Consider the following 17,809-nt stretch of genomic DNA (forward strand, 5'->3'; position numbering starts at 1 on the left):
CCAGACCCCACTTGTGAGATTACACTGGGTATGTTGTGTTTGTTGACAGTTACCTGTTTGTATGTTTATAGGTCATTTTAATCTAATAATGAAAAGCACAAACACTGTCATTGTATAGAACCCGAACTGGTAATGTCAATTGCTTTCTGAGGTGTTGCGTGCATTGGTCTGTTAATATCCAGTGGACGTGTCAAGGGAAGCATATATTAATGTCAATCCCAACTTGTTTAGTGATTTCATTTTTCAGTGAACAAGTTTCTTATCAAGTTTGCTTCATAGTTGGATTGCGACATGCAACTATCAGAAAAGAGGTCAATTGGGAACCTTCCTGCCAAGATAGAACCTTGTTCTTTTTTTCGGTTTATGAAAATGTGGTTGCTTCATATGGTGAACTCTCTCTTAAATTGAAGTGAGGGATGTTCAAGTTTCCGAAGCATAAATGAATAGTCAGTATTAAACAGCATGGTGTAATTTCAATTGCATCTTGCTACCTGTCTCCTGCCACATTATATATTGCCATTTCTAAGTTGTAGGATGCCCTGTAGTAGATCTTTTGAAGTAATTGTTTAGGTATTTTCTGCTTCCTAATATTGTTGAATGCAATTCAGTTGTTTCCATATTTACTTCTAAATTATAGTAAGTGCAGTTTACTCTTAAAGTTATGAAGAGGAGAATAGTTTAAACTTCTTATAGAATACTAAGAGGAGATTGGTAGAGAGACAAGTTCATTATTTGGCCCTCAGTTATTATCACTACATGGTCATTTAATATAAGGTTATGCATGGTATGGGATGCATTAGTATTTTGTGCTAGGCTGTCATTGGTTTTTCTTGCTTGCTGTTTTAGTGAGTTCGCTAATTTGATTAAGGGATGTCTAGATGTACTTTTACTATTCAAGCGATGCATATATGTGTTTTGACTATTTATAAAAGGATTTGACATGTGTAGAGTTGTTTTACTATATAACTTTTGTACAATAACAGGTTACTAATTTCACTTTTATGGAATAACATGTATCTTATCTTTCATATGATCCGATAATCTGTAATTCTTTTACGCTTGTGGTCTTTAAAAGTTAAAACTCTTAGTGAAATGATAACAAATATAAGCTAGTAAACTCTCTTCCTGCTAATTCATCCAATGCTTATAACATTAGAGGGAGTTCTCTTTCTCATATCATTTTAGCGTCATATAGCCCATCGTCAGAATTTTTCTACACCTCTGGGTACTTATCAATGAAAAATGTTTATGGCTTTATCAAAAAATTTACTATAATGTATTTGTAGTGAAACTTTGTTTTTCAATTATCTAAAGAACTGTTTAATCAAGTAGATTACTCCTTTATTATGCTGGATGTTATACATATTCTCGTTAATTGTAAAATTCATACCCAATGAGCAGTTTCCTTGCTATGATAGTGAGCATAGTGCCAACTGCCAAGTTGATTTATTAAAGTACAATAATCCAAAGGTTCAGAAATTCCCACTTTTTTCCAGTCCGAAAGCTAACGCGAGTGTCATGAAAGCAAATAGCCCGAAAGTTTTGGATTGCTCAGAGTTTCTGTTTCATTAGCAGCATTCTACTATTCATTTTCCACTATTGTAGGCCCTCAAAATGTTATTGCAAAATTTCATGGGCCGTTGATCGAAATTTTCTCCATCGCATTGACTGACCTTTAGACCCGTGATCTTAGATTCCCGAGATGGGTGGTTATTGTATACATGGTGATGTGAAACTTGACACGTGGCGTGATGGTAGCAAGACATGTGGCAATAGAGGTAGAAGTGTCTACCGAGTCAATACGGACAACTTCGGTTATACTCGGAGCAAACCCTTAAAGATAGAATTGCATCGGAACATCAATAGGTCGGGTTATTAACAAGAGCAGCGAATTGTGCTGACGTTACTCAACCGGACCAGATCCGAGGCGAGCGTTATGATTGGCATTAAAAGTAGCATTTATGGCTCATTATTAGCCATTATTAGATAATGATCACAGCTTAAGGGCTGCTGCGTGTGCTATAAAAAGGGGCATAACATTCATATTGGGGGGGTCATTCTGAATACGAACAACACTATTTTCATGCAAAGAATAATACAGCATGCTGATTTCATTCTTTTGTCTTCTTATTTCAATGGATCCATTGTGCTCGCCAAGGCTAAGTGTTTTTTCAGAGTTGTCCTCATCGAAGGATTCCCTTCGAAGCTCGTACGGCCCAGGCTTGCTTTATATTTACTTGATTTCACTGTCAATTGTAATTTACTTATTCTTATCTCTAACAAATAAATTCACATATCCTTTAAACCATTAATAAATTTAACTGTACTTTTTTTTGTTTTATTATTATTGGCGCCCACCGTGGGGCTAAGGATAATAGTGGTGATTTGTTCAAAACTCGCTTATTTCTTTTGAGGTTTTTGTGAATAGGTGAACATTTATCAAAAATGACTGGAAGTCAAGAACATAACGACGCTAACAACAATAACAACATAGTCGACAATGAAGCTCCGGTTTTCAATCCAGCGACTGGTGAAACCAGGAATGGACAAATTGCTTTGCCTCAAGGGTCTAGAAAGAATAATGACGAGGATGAAGCAGAGAATGGGGTACGAGTAGCCAGGTCAGATTTGGACAGGATATTTGGTATGCTAGAGAAGCAACAACAAGTGATTACACGGTTGCAGGAAAAGGGCAACGGAGCAAATGAAACGACGTGGCAAGCACTGAAGGTCAAGGTGATGGGAATGGCAGAGGTTCGGAGGTTTTGAAATTGCTCCAGGATCTTAATAGCCGTATGGAACGGAATGAAAAGAAGGTAGATATTTTCAATTCACGGGTAGATCAAATTCCTAGAGCACCTCCGATCCTAAAGGGACCGGATTCAAAGAAGTACATACAGTTGCCATTTCCCCCAAGTGCTGCTCCGAAGTTAATCCCTAAAATGTTCAAGATGCCGGATCTTCCGAAATATGATGGGACTACGAATCCACAGAAGCATGCGACAACGTACACATGTGTAGTCAAAGGCAGTGATATGCAGCCGGATGAAATTGAGTTTGTTATGCTAAAAGAGTTTGGTGAAACGTTTGCTAAAGGAGCAATGACTTGGTACACTCAATTACCTGAACATTCTATTACTTCTTTTGAAACGCTTGCAGATGCGCTCATCAAGGCTCATGCCGAAGCAAAAAAAGTTCAAGCGAGAAAGGCCAATATGTTCAGAATAGCCCAGAAAGACGATGAGCTGTTGCGGGAATTCGTGACGAGATTTCAAAAGGAACGGATGCTCCTTCCCACAGTACCAGACAAAGAGGCGGCTGAAGCCTTCACTAAAGGTTTAAATCCAAGAAGTTCTAATGCGTCACTGAAATTGAAGGAAAACTTGCTAGAGTTTCCAGCAGTGACATGGACGGACGTGCATAACTGGTATGAGTCAAAGATTCGGGTGGAAGATGATCAATCCGAATTCTCGGCTCGGTCTATAGGAAGAATCAAGTGATGCGACAAGTCGAAAAGAATAGACCTAAAGACATTAAAGGATAGGTATCAGCCTTATGGAGCTCCGAAGCGATCAAACTTCCTATCAGATCGATGGCAGAATAACCGTTTTCTCTCATCTAAGAGGGGTGGTGGCGACACGCGTTACGATCGCAGGCCTTCAAGAAGAGGTTTACAAGACAAAATTGATGCTGGGAATTCGTTTTCTAATAATGTACAAAATCCCAGGTTGTCCGAATATAATTTCAATATAGATGTAGCTGAGTTGGTATTAGCAATTGGACCCGTCGAAGGTGCCAAATTCCTAAAAGATATCTGAACAAACCCTAATCTAGGGGATCAGAAGTTGATATGTGCATTCCATCAAACACACGGTCATCGGACGGAAGATTGCCGTTATTTGAGGGATGAAGTAGCTCGGCTATTAAAGGAAGGGCACTTGAGGGAATTCCTAAGTGATCGGGCTAAAGCGAATTACGACAAAAATAAAGACACAAATAACCCTGTGGAGCCGATTAAACCTCAACATGTTATTAACATGATTATTGGGGGAGCAGATGTTACAAAAACTACCATCGTGGCTTTGAAGAAAATGAAAGTGTCAGTGACTCGAGAGGAAAGATCCTGAGACTACTTGCGAGATGAAGCAATCACATTTAATCAGAAGATGTGGAGGATGTCGCCCATCCGTATAATTTTGCGTTGGTGATTTATGTAAATATTAATGATTTTCTGGTTAAACGTATTTTGATTGATCCAGGTAGCTCGGTCAATATAATCCAATGGAGGGTGGTAGAGTAGAAGGCTTTTCTAGATCAAATTGTTCTAGCAATACGACTTTTGAATAGTTTCAATATGGCGATTGAAACAACAAGAGGTGAAATCATTCTACCAGTTAATGTAGCCGGAACAGTTCGATAAATGAAGTTTTATGTCATAGATGGCGCGATGAGGTACAACGCGTTAGTCGGTAGGCCATAGATACATGATATGGAGGTTGTGCCATCAACTCTGCATATGACGTTGAAGTTTCCTACTCCGAAGGGAATTAAACAAATTCGGGAAGACCAACTTGCAGCTGAGGAAATGTTTACAGTTGAGGAAACGCCGGACTTTGGCTTCTTAATACTCTGCCAGATTCTTGGGAAACTCTTCAAGTGTTTTTGACTAATTCTGCTCCCAGTGATGGTGTAACTATGGAATATGCTAAGAGTGGTGTTTTGAATGAAGAGATGAGAAGAAGAAGATCTCAAGCTTTGTCTTCTTTAGCTTCACACTCCGATGTTTTGGTTATTGAAGACCAGAGGGAAGCAACTTTAGAGGTCAAAATGAAGAGGAAAAAGTAGAAGCAAGTCAAGATCCTCTAGGTACAAGAATCTTACATGTGACTATTGTCACTTGAAAAGGCACATCAAGAAACATTGCTACAGGTTTAAGAGAGACCAGAGAAAGCAAAAGAAAGCTGGCGATAATGAAAATCGTGTTGTTGTTGCTGCTGAAAATGATCTTCTTGTTGCTTGTGGTAAAAATGATATCAATCTTGTTTGTGATGAGTCCACTTGGTTTGTGGATTCAGATGCCACTTTTCATGTCACTCCAAAGAAGGAATTATTTTCTTCTTATACCCCAGGTAATTTTGAAATGTTACAAATGGGCAATGATAATGAGGTTGAGGTATTTGGCATTAGCACAATTTGCTTGAAAAGTAAGAATCGTTTAAGGTTGGTTCTTAACAATGTCAAGCATGCTCTAGATGTTCGTTTGAATTTAATTTCTGTAGGAAAGCTTGATGATGAGGGTTATGATCAAATCGTTGGTGGTGGCCAGTGGAGCTTCTTAGAGGTTCAATGATTGTGGCTCGAGGTAATAAGATATCTGACTTGTACTTATTTCAGGGCACCATTTGTAGTGACTCAGTAAATTTGGTGGAGAATGATACTTCATCAGAGTTATGGCATAGAGGGCTGAGTTATATAAGCGAGAAGGAGATTGATAATTTGGCTAAGAAGAACTTGCTTTCTGGAGAGAAACAAGCTAAGTTAAAGAGATGTGTTCATTCCTTAGCCGAGAAACAAAAAAGAGTTTCTTTTCAGAGTCATTCGCCTTTAAGAAAGCTTGATTTGCTGGAGTTGGTACATTCTCATTTGCATGGTCCTTTTAAAGTAAGCTCTCATGGTGGTGCACTTTACTTTGTGACTTTTATTGATGACCATCTTCGCAAACTTTGGGTATTTCCTTTAAAGTCCAAGGATTAAGTACTTGATGTGTTCAAGACTTTTCAGGCCTTGGTTAAGAGATAGACAGGGAAGAAACTAAAATACATCCATTCAGACAATGATGGTGAATACATTGGTCCTTTTGATAATTATTGCTGACAGTAAGGTATTCAACATTAGAAACTCCTCTAAAGACTCCTCAGTTAAATGGTTTAGCAGAGAGGATGAACAGAACGCTAGTTGAGAAGGTTAATTGTTTGCTTTCAGATGCTAGGTTTCCAGATTCATTTTGGGCAGAAGCACCTAATACTGCTGCTTATGTTATCAATTTATCTCCTCCTGTTGCTTTGGATGGTGATGTCCCTAACAAAGTTTGGTTTGGTAAGGATGTCTCTTATGCAGAGTCTTCGGGCGTAAGGCTTTTTCTGCATGTTCCTAAGGATGAGAGGTCAAAGCTGGAAGTTAAAACTAGGCAGTGTGTCTTCATTGGTTATGGTCAAGACGAATTTGGTTATTGTTTCTATGATCCAGTTGAGAAGAAACTTGACAAAAGCCGTGATGTTGTGTTCTTTGAAGACCATATAATTAAAGATTTTGACAAATCTGAGAAGGTTGATTCTCAGAGTAATAAGAGCTTAGTTGATGTTGATCTAGTTCCTGTGACTATAGCACCTGAAGAAAATCTTACAAATAATGAAGATCAAGTTGATAATGAAGATAATGATCATGTTCAGAATGACTAGCATGATGTTGTTGATGCTCCAGTGGAAGATGATGTGGTGGCCAGCAGCCAGTTGTTATTGATGCTCCAGGGAGTTCTCTCAGAAGATCTACCATAGAGAAAGTACCTTCATTTCGTTATTCTCCCAATGAGTTTGTACTCTTGACTGACGGGGGATAACCTGAAAGTTTTGATGAGGCCATGGATAGTGAAGAAAAAGAAAGGTGGTTTGATGCTATGCAAAATGATATTAAATCCTTGCATGATAATCATAAATTTGATCTGGTTAAGCTTCTTAGAGACAGAAAATCTTTGAAAAATAAGTGGGTTTTGAGGGTGAAACATGAAGATGGTAACCTAGTTCCATGGTACAAGGCTAGATTGGTTGTCAAGAGCTTTAATCAGAAAAAGGGAGTTGATTTTTATGAAATCTTTTCTCCAGTTGTGAAGATGTCATCCATTCGGGTTGTTCTGGGCTTGGCTGCAAGTCTAGATTTAGAGGTTAAATAAATGGATGTTAAAACTGCTTTTCTCCATGGTGACTTAGATGAAGAAATTTATATGGAGCAGCCAAAAGTTTTTGAAGTCAAGGGTAAAGAGTTTTATGTTTGCAAATTGAAAAAGAGCTTGTACGGTTTGAAACAAGCTTCCATGCAGTGGTACAAGAAGTTTGGTTCTTTTATGAGTCAACAGGGCTTCAAGAAGACTTCTTCAAATTATTGTGTTTATGTGCAAAAATTCTCTGATGGTGACTTTATCATTCTATTGCTTTATGTTGATGACATGCTTGTTGTTGGTCATAATGCTTGCAGAATTCAGAAGTTGAAGTAAGAGTTGAATGAGTCTTTTGCTATGAAAGACTTGGGACCAACAAGGCAGATTCTTGGCATGCAGATTGTTCATGACAGAAAGGCCAAGAAGTTGTGGTTATCACAAGAGAAGGACGTTCAGAAAGTACTTCGCAGGTTCAACATGGACAGAGCTAAGGTTGTCAGGACACCTTTAGCTATGCACTTCAAATTGAGCATGAAGCAGTGTTCTTCCAGCGATGATGAGAAGGAAGGTATGAAGGAAGTTCCTTATGCTTCAGTCGTTGGTAGTTTGATGTATGCGATGATTTGTACAAGACCAAATATTGCCCATGTTGTTAGTATTGTTAGCCTTTTTCTTTCTAATCCAGGAAGAGAGCATTGGAATGCTGTGAAGTGGATTATGAGATATCTTTGTGTCACTTCTAGTTTGAGTTTGTGTTTTGGGACAGGGAAGCCTATTCTCTGTGGTTACACTGATTCAGATATGGCCAGTGATGTTGATACTCGCAAGTCTACTTCAGGCTACTTGATTACTTATGCAGGGGGAGTTGTGTCTTGTCAATCTAGGTTGCAAAAATGTGTTGCTCTATCTACTACAGAAGCTGAGCTTATTGCTGCCGTTGAAGCTTGTAAAGAGTTGCTCTGGATGAAGAGATTTATGGAGGAACTTGGCTTTTCTCAAGAGAGGTGTGTACTTTATTGCGACAGTCAAAGTGCTATCATCTTGGCAAGAACTCTACATTTCATAGTAGGTCGAAACATATTGATGTGAAATACCATTGGATTCGTGATGTGTTGCATTCTAAGTTGCTTGAACTTGAGAATAATGGATCCGACATGATGACTAAATCTTTGCAAAGAGGGAAGTTTGAGGATTGCTGCTCGATCACCGGGATGGCTGTCTCCTCCACATAGTCTGGAGGAGGAGAATTGTTGGGCTTTTGGGCTTTTTTCCTTCCTATGTGGATAAATAAAATACCATTTGGTCCTAGACCACATATCATTTTGGCCCACATATGTATAGACTTGAGTGGTCTGATTTTTAGGGTTGGTCACTGATGTGCCGCGTATTTACGTCACATTTAATGCTTTCAATGGCGGTTTTTACTTGTGTTTCAAGCAAGTTTGTGTTATTTTTACGAGTTTTTATTATGTTGCAGGTAATATGAGGTCCCTAAAGCCTAAGTGTGGAAAACAAGCGAAAAAGAGGAAAAAGAGTTGATCACTGGAAAAGCTAGAGACTCTGGAAATTTTGTTGGAAATTAAGCCTGCGCGTTCGTGCAGGTAAGTCACGCGATTGCACCAACGCGCCTCAGTGACTCTACGCGTTCGCGTGAGTGTGTCACGCGATCGCGCTGAAGAAGAGAAGTGGTGCTGACATCATCCACGCATTCGCGCTGCCACGTGGCACGTTAGCGCTGAAGGTCTTCAGGCCCAGTCCGAGCAGAACTTGGATTTTGGCGATTTTTTCTATTCCAGTTTATTTAAAAGCCAACTGGGAGCATTGTAAAATTATCTTTGGCATAAAACACAAGTTTGGAGGCTAGGGTTCCTATGTATATTTTCTTTCTTTTATTCAAACCTTGTTTATGGGAATTTCTTGGTGACAATTGAGATTGAAACTCTTGTTGTGCTTATTTATTGATCGACATTATTTGTAATCAAGTAAGTTATTGTTATTTTAATTATTCTTGTTCTTCAACGTTTCTCACGGGAGTAGCTAACCCTAGGACTCGCCCATTTACTTTGTTTGAAACTCGGAAGAGGAAGAACGGGGTTGGGATAGAATAATTAACATGAGTTTGGGGCGTTAATCCTCATTTAATGGAAATTGACCGAGGAATAGGCGATACCACTTGTAGCCATAGTCGGGTGTTCTTAATGCTCCTAATTGTTTTAGGGATATTCAATTAGGTAGTCTAGTTAATCTTCGGGAGAAGTTAATTTAGAGTCATTATCTAAGGCTAATTAACATAATATTACCATTATCTGTAATTCGTGAAATATATTGGATCGCTACTTGAGAAGTAGTTTCCTTTATTCCATTCTTGTGGCCATTGATCAATTTACTTGCTTTCTAGATTAGATTTTATATTTTCGTATTTTATCAAAACCATAACTAAAAACCACCATTGATGCGTTCGGCCTAGCTGTTGTTGGTGATAATTCTTAATCTGCTTAAACGCCTACATATTGTTTTCTATGGGATTCGACTTCAACCTTGTTGAGTTACTATATTTGACAACGTCCGCGTTATGCCATTAAAAGGTGTAATTTGAACGTATCAGTCACAACAAAGAGGGAAAAGAAAGAGGCAACCAAGTGAGAAATAGAGAGTTTGTCTTTGCTGAAAATTTTGTGCGACCAGCTTTGTTTTTTTGACGATCCCTGTTGATCTAACCGTTGGATTTGATTGAAATTTTAACTGAGTGTTCAAAACACACTGTTCTTCGATGTGAACGGTGAAGATGGGTTTCGAAGGTCTGTAGCAGGAGTTTTCGAGCAGTGAACAGTAGATCTACTTTTGGTGATTTCCCTTTTTTCTTCAATTGTATTGTTGTTGCTATTGTTTGTTATATCCCGTAATTGTATACGTTGATTTATTCACAAAAGAATCGACTCAAGTTAAAGACGGGATCATTTTCGGGCACGAAGTAGAAATCTTTAATTTCCGGTTTCTATTAGAACATGAATTGCTTATAAATTTTACTTAGTGTATAAATATTAATGGAGATTAGGGATTAATTAACCATGATTAGATTATTAAGTGGGGATTAAAAATTAATTATTCACTAATTAGGCACTAGTGGTCGTGTGGGCCCCACCAAGACGTGTGGCCAAATTTGATTGGCTCAAGCCATGAGTGGGACATGTGTCCAACTAGTAGGCATGATATTTAAGTCAAATTGATGATTAAGGAACTCATTTATCATCTTTCAAACTTGAGAAACTTAGAGATAGAGAGAGGAGCTCTCAAACCTAAAGAGAGAGAAGGTCACAACCGCCACTGTTCACGGCGGCTACCGCCACTGTTCACGCCGCTACTGTTCACGCGTCACTGTTCACGCGCCACTGTTCACGGCCAGCTGCTGTTTGCTTCCATTAAAATACCAAATCCTACCTTGAATTGAAGGAGAAGAGATGACCATCCATGGCTGCCAAGTTCTCGGCCATGGCAGCCCTTGATTGCCTCAAGTATTGCAAGGAAAAATCAAGGTTTTAAGGTAAGGATTGATTCCATCTTGCATGTTTAGTGATGCCTTGATCCTTGCTCAATTTGCTGGAAGTGAAATCTGTAAAAAAAAAATGAAAGATCAAATCATGCTAGAATGTATATTAGTTTCATGGGCTGTTTTAATTAAAATTGATGGACTGATTTGAATTGATATTTTTTTTGTTGTTGTAATCATGGATTATGTGATGAGAATAAAGGAATTTAATGGTTAGAGTTGGAGTTAAAATTGTTGTGGGTTGTTGTAAGGATTATAGAGATAATAATGTGGTTTACTTGCATATGAATAGATGATGTGGTGTCGTGTGGCTGCTGTGGTATTTCCCTGAAATCTGCTGAAAAGATTGCATGAAATAAAGTATAAGAAGTGTATATGGGCTGCTTGGTGTATTGAAAGCGTTCGTTAGAATTTCGGGCATCGTTATGTTATAGTTGGGGGTTGTTTTGATATGTTGTTGTTCTTGTTGAAATAAAAGAATTGTATTGTGACGTTATAATGGGTATGGAGCCGTGTGGTGTGGAAGAGAAAAATGGAAATGAACTAATTTTGTTTAATATGTTGGTTGTGTTGTTGTGATCCGTATAGTGTAAATGAAGTTGTTAAAGTGTGGATTGTTGTTGTTGATTATGATTTTGAAAGTAGAAAATGTGTTGTGATGGTTTTGTTGTATATGTAAGAACTTTGGATGGAATATGGAATTTTTGAGCATTGGATATATGGCTTGGAATAATCTTGGTCTATGTTTGGATAATCTTAAATTAGTATGGAAACATGAGAATGTTGATATTGATTTGAGAATGCAAAGTTAGATTGGGAGTTGTTGCATTATTTGGAAAAGAAGACTATTTATGTTAGAATGCATCTCTAGCCGATTGTTGATGTTGTTGAGATTGCTGTTGGTATGGTTGCTGCTATTTTGGTCGAGTTTAAATCTCGGGGATGTTATATGTATAGGGGAGATGCTGCCCAAATTTTTGTAGACAAGTATTGGTTGAGATTGTAATCTTAAAGCCTTACAATTAACATTTGGCAACTATGACCAAATTGTAGATTTTGGCGAACTTGAGACGTGATTTTGGAGACGTATAGGAGGCGGAAAAGGTATGTAAAGCTATCCCTTTTCTTCTTTTGGTATGTCCTAGTTATTCTAGGTTGAGATTTGAGCCTCGGGGATAATCCTGTTCTTAGAAACCCGAGCTAGATTTTGGGTACTATTCATTCAATGTAATTGAATCACAATTCTTATGTTTAGTTGGAAAAGTGATCAAACATTCGTAAATTTCATAAGCGTAACCGAATCTCCTTGAAACTTCCTTGGATGACTCCATAGAGTCTAATGTTCGTAATTTATGTCCGCCACCTCGATTTGACCGAGGTGGGCCCACTAGTCCCGAGACGTCCTTCGTTTGTCTTACTTAATCTACTATCGTATGATATAAAGATGAGACTTTTGCCTATGAATTTAAGGCTCCATTTGATTTGTTCCATAAGTTATTTGAAAGCTCCTAAATGTGAACGACGCACAATTTTCAGAAATTGGCTTATGAAGTATTTTTCGAAAGTTTTGTAAATTTAAAGGCTCATATTTTTGTATACTAATTCTGACAGACTCGATACCTATTTTGAACCTTCTGACCTCTCTCTCTCTCTCTCTCTCTATATATATATATATATATATATATATATATATACGTGTATTTATTTGTCGAGTCTTGGAATTAAATTGTGTATATGCATATGGTTTCCGCACTACTCTGCTCGTGCCTATTACTATAATATCGTTCGCCGGTTCCCGGGCCGGTTTTGTGATCGTGCGCACTATGATATATTCGGCAGTATGATGTGTTACGGTTCCCGAGACCTCGCCATAGGGCCGGGTTCCGTTTATGGAGTTATGCTGTGATATGGCTTATGATATGTTGTGATGATGTGTTATGTTCGGGGTTGTACGGAGATTTGAAACCTTCTGGAGTTATGATGTGTTGTGGCACCAGCGTCGGAGTGGTGACCACGTTCCTGAGCCTTATGCATGATTTTGATTTGCATTACTTATACATATGCTTTCGGCACAAACTTTGATATACTGGTCCGGTATTTACTTCCTGTACCCTTTTATGTCAGTTATGGTTTGGATTTCTGTACTTTATGCTTTACATACTCAGTATATCTTTCGTACTGACCCCCTTTCTTCGGGGGGGCTGCGTTTCATGCCCGCAGGTACAGTGGTTCGAGATCCGCCAGTGTAGGCCACACATTCTGCTATTATAGAGTGCTCCTTTTGATCCGGAGCCCATATGTTGGTACACATCTTTTGTGACATATATGCTTTTGTATATCTGACTATTTGGGGTACGACGGGGCCCTGTCCCGTCATACGATTCTGTTATGGTTTGTAGAGGCCTGTAGTCATATATGTGGGTAATGGGTCATGTGTGTGTTCGTTTGTCTATGATCTACGTCTCAATGCGGTCCCGTTTGCTATTATGGCCACAATGGCCTAATTGTCTGTACGTGTGTCTGTATCTGGCGATGTACATTCCTCCAATCTATGAGATTTTGATGCGGCCTAAATGGCCTGTATGTTTGTATATGTGTGTATATATTCGGCGATGTGTATTCCGCCGTCCCTTCTGACTTTGATGTAATATTGTTGCACGTGTGACCGCTTAAGATAATAATTGCTTCTAATCTGTTTAAAATGATTAATATGAAATCTGTGATAATTTAGAGAATGACGAGTTAGCATGTGAGTTTGTTTGGGGTGTCCAAATAGGGCACCAGTCGCGGCCCACGGAGCTGGGTCGTGACATTGTTGTTCAGCATTTGGCATTCATATTGTAGCCATTTTGGATAACTTTATAACCCTCATTTGATATAGTGGAGCTTTGGACCCGTGGATGTTTCTTCTTCACCTTGAAGGGGTTTTACCACGTAAATTTGGTATCTCTTGCATTCGATTTATTGTGCTTGCTTTGATATCTTGTTGTTGGTATAGTTGTTGCCCGAATTTTTGCCTCCTCTTGACTCTAATATTGTTGGAAGTTGACTTGGGTAATTCTTCTGCTGTTTCCTTGTTGTGCAATTTAGTATTTGCTTGTTTCTTTCCAACATAAAGGGCATCAAGTAGAGAAAAATCACGTAATTGAACAGCAAGGTAAGATGCTGTCGCTATTCTTCTTTATAAGCTCGTTTGACCGTCCTAGACGAAACTCACAGGATAGTGATTGGAAGCCGTGAGTTCAAGTTTTATTTGTTGTTTTAGTTGTTCTTTTGGACTGTTTTGAATGGTAAAATGACATTTACAAAAACAGAAAGTATTAATTTTTGTTCTTGAACTATATGTTTTTTTTTTTTTTTTAATATCTTCTGCAAAACATAGAGTTTGATTATGCATCCAAATCCCTAGAATTCTTGAACTTGAAACCAAAACTTAAAATGATGTGTAAGTTTGTGTGTAAACCAAACATATTGTTTCGATTTCTTCAACAACAAATGCGGCAAAACTTTCGCTGATCTCATGATTTTAGTGTTTTTTTTTTTTTTTTTCTGTAAAGCAATTATTATTTAATAAAAGCGATTATAACTAAAGATTTTATTCATTTTTATTTGAGTCTGTCTATAATTGATATAACACATCGAAAGAAAAATGTTCATTGGTGTTTTACTCCCGTACAAGCAGTGCCGCCCTCTTAGATGCTCTCTAAACCGAAAAGTTGTAGAAGAGACACAAATTAATAGTAATTTCATAGGTTGCCATTGTTAGTTTTTATGACAATATAATATCACTAATACTAACAGTTATTATAGTACTTAAATATATAGTACTTAAAAATTTAAGATTTGGATAACTACTTCGTGAAAAAGAAAAAACAAAACTTCTCTTAATGCTTAATAAAGTAAGAGAATAAACTTTTCTTGTTTAAAACGAAAATCCAAGCAAAATAAAAAGGAGAGTGAAACTGTTAAAACTGTTGCTTTGCGTACAAGTTCTTTTAATTTTCTAATTGAATTTTTAATCCTAGTACATAGCAGGTATATTCAAGAATTAACTTTTATAAATTCAATCTATCAGATTTTTAGCGTTGAACCGTTGTATTTACCCTAGCTGTTTGTTGCAATTTTAATGAAATTTTATACAAAATTTATACCTTGCAATCCAATACTAAAAATTACTATTTTCCCACGGAAAATGTTCAGTGGTTATTCCCACTGAATGTCGGTGGGAAAAACTTAAATAGTAGTGTTTCCACTCCTGAAAATTAAGAAATTTCTCAACGTTTCAATGAAAATATGTTTTCCAATGAACTGATTCGGAATAATAAGGTGGAAAAATCATTTTTTATAACATAAATTTTTTACTGAATATGGATGGAAAAGACTTATGTTAATTTCTAGAAGTGAATTCAGATAAACGATATATAATAATAGTATCATATTCACCTCTATTGCATGGAGACAACGAGAAGAGAAGGAAAAAAAAAATGAGAATTGAATTCACATAAATTAATACGAGAGATTTCCACGGATATCACTACAAGTTTACTTACAAGGTGGGGCAAAGAGTAAATACCTCTCAACTTTGCGATTTATAGCAGATGTGTCCCCCGTTAAAAAAATGGTGTATATATACTTTTACCATTATAAAATGATGCAAATATTCCCCTGCCCTTACACAAATAGTGCAAATCTGTCCTTTTTTGCTAAGGGTTTTTTTAAAAAAAAATCATTTAGCTTATCTTTTAATAAAAATAAATGTCATGTGGCTTTAGAAAAAAAGTCTACTCATTTTTTTGAGTAGATATATTTTTCTAATGCCACATGTTAAATTTTTCTAGTAGGTCGGGTCTGGTTCAATTTAAAAAATATCTCCGTGGCTTTAAAAAAAAATAAGTCTACGCTTTTTTTTTTAACGAACCTATCCCGACTCACCAGGGAAAAAAATTATCATGTTGTTTGGAAAATATGTCTATTCAAAAAAATGGGTAGACTTTTTTCAAAGCCACGTGATTTTTTTAATCAAAAAATAACCTAAATGATTTTTTTTTTAAAATTCCGTCAGCAAAAAATATATATTCGAACTATTTTATATCGGCAGAGGTACATTTACACTATTTTTATAATGGAAGATATATCTACTCTAAATCGCAAAATTGAGGGGTATATTCAGACTTTTTCCCTACAAGGTGTGATGTTTAGTGTGCAAAGTGAGGTATAGAACTGCACGCAATGGACGTTTCCTTTCTTCTCTGTCTTAAAGTATTTAAGTAAACAAAAATTGAATTGCTAAATGGTGTCATGAATACTAATCTACAGAGAACCTATAGAAGAAAGAGAAAATAAATCAGACGCACGTCCGATTGATAAAATTTTCAAATTGCTAAATGCTAGTCAAACAAGCAAGCAACTAGACATTGCTATGATGACGAAATGATACCTGACAGGTCGTAACTCGTAACGAAAAAAAACAAAAAACGAAATAAGTAGAAAGACGCATCAATATGTACGGATTGGGCTCCTCTCAATTTCTCATCTCTCCATTTTTCTCAAATTCTATCTTAAATTAGAGACATATGATATGAATTAGAATTAATATCTAAGATTTAGTTCACTAAAGCAAGGTTCTAACCATCATTTATATAATTAATAACTTATCCATTAATATATTAAAATATTTTTTCTCTCTTCCTATTTTAATATTTCATTTTTTTCAATTATGACAATTCTTTAATGTTGTTATTTTTCGGAATATAGACAACTCTTTCGAAAATATGCAATTACCAATTGAATAATGGAGTCTATATATGTGAATTAGTAAGTATCATAATTGGAAAAAAATGGAAAATATCACCAATTGAATAATGGGTTCTATTTCTGCGGAGGGAAAAAAATTAAGAGGGAAAAATAATCGGGTAAAGGAGAAAAAATATTTTACTGAGTAGGAAAAGTAAAATAGGAAGAGAGAGAAAATAGTTTTAATATATTTATGGATAAGTTATTAATTATGTAAATCATGGTTAGGGTCTCGCTTTAGTCAATTAAATCTTAGTCATTAATTTTAACCCATGCCGTGTGTTTCAAATCCAAGGTAGAAATTGAGGAAAATGGAGAGAAGGGAATCCAATATCTACATAGTTAGTATGGGTAGTTTTTTCAAAATTTATTTTCTTATGGTGAATACGTAAGCAGAAAATATTATCTCTAAAGCATTATATACAATTTACGCAACTATTATGGATGTAAAGGTTGTGGGGAGGAGCAGGGGTTGGGGTTGGGGGATGAGAGCATAGGTGGAGGCCAGGGTGGGAAGAGATAATTAGCTTGAAATGTACTTATAAAATTAATTTTTCTTACTTTCACAAGAAAAGTCATTTTCATAATTTTTCAGACTTTAATTTTTCTAAAAATATATTTTATAACATGTTGACCTACCAAACGTGAAAAATATAAAAAATATTTTCTAATAATGTATCTTCCTTCGTACCAAACACACCCTATATTGGATTCCCAAACAAATCCTCGAGAATCTCAAGAATGATTAAACAGGAGACTTGCACTAGAGTACTATTCAAGCCTTACTTTTTATCTTGGGTAAAAATTACAGTGACAGATAAGTCCAAGCAACATGGGGTATTGAAGCTACAAGGAGTAACTTGATAACTACTGTGTAAGTTTCTTTGCAAAATATATCAGTAGAAAATTACAGTGACAGATAAGTCCAAACAACATGTTTTGATAATTACTTTTTAATATCACTTTTTTTTTAGAATTAGAATATCATTCAGCTATTTTCATTTTACTCAAAAAATACTAAACATTACAAAACCTCCTTCTCTCTTAGTTGACATGTCATGTCATATTCAAATTGTATTTTTTAATAATAAATTTATGGAATAATTTCAAAGACCTCTCTCCAAATTTATCTTGATAACACTTAGTTCCCTTGTGCTTTGAGATATTTACACTAAGATCACTTATTTCACTTTTTGTAACCAAACATGTTTAAATAATTAGAAATCTATATATTTCAAATATACCCTTTTATAACTTAATTATGTGAACAATGTTTCGTAACAGCTCTCTCCCCTAAAATTGCTAGGATTGTTATATTAATAGTTAGGCTAAAAATTTAAAACTATCTTGTATCTAAATAAGAAATCCTAAATTCTAGTGTTAATGTAATATCGCTATGAGAAATCCCAAATTCTAGTGTTACGGTTATATTTCTCTTTGTTCTTATAATCATGTTATTAATAACAATATTTGGGCTAAAAGGAGTACATCACACATTTAGTATTTAGAGGGTGAGATGAATAATCTAATTTTAAAAT

At 36.3% G+C, this 17,809-nt stretch overlaps 1 non-coding gene across 1 annotated transcript; it reads left to right on the plus strand.

Annotated features, from left to right (window-relative positions):
• Nucleotides 1-374: 374 nt before the first annotated feature.
• Nucleotides 375-509, plus strand: LOC132620734 (small nucleolar RNA snoR137). Its single transcript, XR_009575166.1, has one exon. It is a non-coding gene; the product is annotated as a small nucleolar RNA snoR137 (small nucleolar RNA).
• The last annotated feature ends 17,300 nt before the right edge of the window (nt 510-17,809 follow it).

This window comes from Lycium barbarum, chromosome 11 (assembly GCF_019175385.1).
Source record: "Lycium barbarum isolate Lr01 chromosome 11, ASM1917538v2, whole genome shotgun sequence".
Taxonomy (NCBI): domain Eukaryota; kingdom Viridiplantae; phylum Streptophyta; class Magnoliopsida; order Solanales; family Solanaceae; genus Lycium; species Lycium barbarum.